This window comes from Molothrus ater, chromosome 2 (assembly GCF_012460135.2).
Source record: "Molothrus ater isolate BHLD 08-10-18 breed brown headed cowbird chromosome 2, BPBGC_Mater_1.1, whole genome shotgun sequence".
Lineage (NCBI taxonomy): Eukaryota > Metazoa > Chordata > Aves > Passeriformes > Icteridae > Molothrus > Molothrus ater.
In genome coordinates this window covers 30127701-30129731 of record NC_050479.2, presented here as the reverse complement: position 1 = coordinate 30129731, position 2031 = coordinate 30127701, and positions in this window count along the sequence as shown.

The following is a 2031-nucleotide window of genomic DNA, read 5'->3' as shown; positions in this document are numbered from 1 at the left end:
TCTGTTGGCTTTTTTTCATGCAACTGAAAAAGGCACCAGGGAGTTACAGAAGTCTTGATGCCATATCAGTACCATATTGGTCTTTAGAATAGGTAATTATTCAAACAGTGAAAGGTGGTAGTGTTGGAGCTTGTTTGTTTCTGGCTTAAAAAGAAAATAATGGAAGCTTGGTAGCTGGATTGAGATGATAAACTAATCAGCAGATGAGGTACAGTCAAAAGACTACTTTTCTTTTTTCTTTTTTTATTAAATGAATAATTTTAATGTTTGTCTACTACATAGGTAAGGTATTTCACAAGAAAGCTGTATCTTAATATAAAATAATATTGTTCAGGTATTTCTAGTTACAACAAAAGGAGTTACAACATCCTCCTTTTCTTCCCTTGTCCATTATAATTTTGTTAGATCTCCTAGGGATTTTTTGGTTTAATGCTATATTCAAACATAACAGCCCAAACAAATGGAATGATATTTTAAAAATAGCTATACCAGACACAAATATAATAACAAATAATAAGAATTCATCTGCACACCTGTTTTTTTGTTGTTGTTTTTTTGTTTGTTTGTTTTTTTCTGTTCATTAGCAAAAGACAATGTCACTCTATTATCTGCTAGTGGAATTTCTAGGCTAGTGCTGTCCCACTTGTTTTGGTACATATTTTTAGGCTAGTGATTTTTTTCTCAGATAACATTTTATATTTGCATCTTCAGGAGGAAAACGAACTTCTTTTTCCAAGAAATCATATTGAAATTAAACTTGGTAACTACAGTGGAGCTTAAGGGGGAAATGCCAGAGAGGAGACATGTCTGATGGGGAACATGCAAAAAGATTTCTGTTAGAAATCTGGCATCTGGTAGAAACTTGTTTTAATGATCTACAGTGAAGTTCTTACAAAGATGCTGGAGTAATTTCTTGACTAGTTTTAAATAATAAAAGAACCCACTGCAAGGGGGAGATTTGACTGTCTCTGAATTGCCCTGAATTGCCTAAAAGAAACCCTTTTAGGAAGTTAGAGACCTATATTTTGTTTTGCATTTTCTTGAAAGTTGCGGTGATTGATGCAATACTTTCATTATGTACTTCTTTCCTGTTTCTCATTTAGCTCAAAGTTCTTGTTAGTTGGTTGTAGGACTCCTTGTACCAGCATTTTTAAATCTTACAAGATGGCATTAAACCCTGTCCTCTGCCTGCAGAAAGGGGTTATGGTTGTGTAATTGCACAGATAAAGTGCAGTATGTACAGATAACGTGCAATCCTATGTCTGCTGAGAACATTTTAGCTAAGTAATTGTGAAGACTTGCAGGTGGCAACCTCATGGAGAATTTTGTTTGGTAATTTTCATGTAATCTTTTTATCATTTAAACGGTAAGGCCAAATCCTGCCTTCCAGTTTTTAGAGGACTTAATCTCAAACCTCCTAGGTACAATTTTATGACAGCGAGTGTCACATGTATTTGATTATAAATGCATTTTTTTCCTTGTCTGTGACCAAAAAATTGGTAGTAGATACCTGTGCAATGTGTATATATAGCACCTGGAAGGCTTGGGCTTAGGAAACACAGGATAGGAAGGGGCTGCCCCTGCCCTTTGGCTAGCTCATTCCTATCTCAGGTATCCAGTTATATTGTTCTCTCTGTGCGTTACCATGCTTTGTCCTAACAAAGGAGTTGTTCATTGGTATATACTGGATGTATTTTTTATAGGCAGAAGTTGTAATCTGTCTTCAATTTAACCTAGATAAGCCAAATTAACTTAAAACTTTCCTGAGATGTAAGCTTCTTATTTCCCCTAGTATAACCACAGTTCAGTGAAGTCTCTTGGGATTTGTGAACGTATTAACAGGACAGAGCACAGCATTTAATCTGAAAGTGGGCCAGTACCCCAAGAGTGTGGTCAGGGATGTGTGGGCATGCAGAAGTTACTGATCCATGAGAGCTGATGCAAGTGGGTGCAGGCCCTGGGCTGTGCTGGATGTATCCCGTGCTGCAGGTACAGGTGGAGCCAGCTCACCTGTGTGGGGGAGCTTTAGGC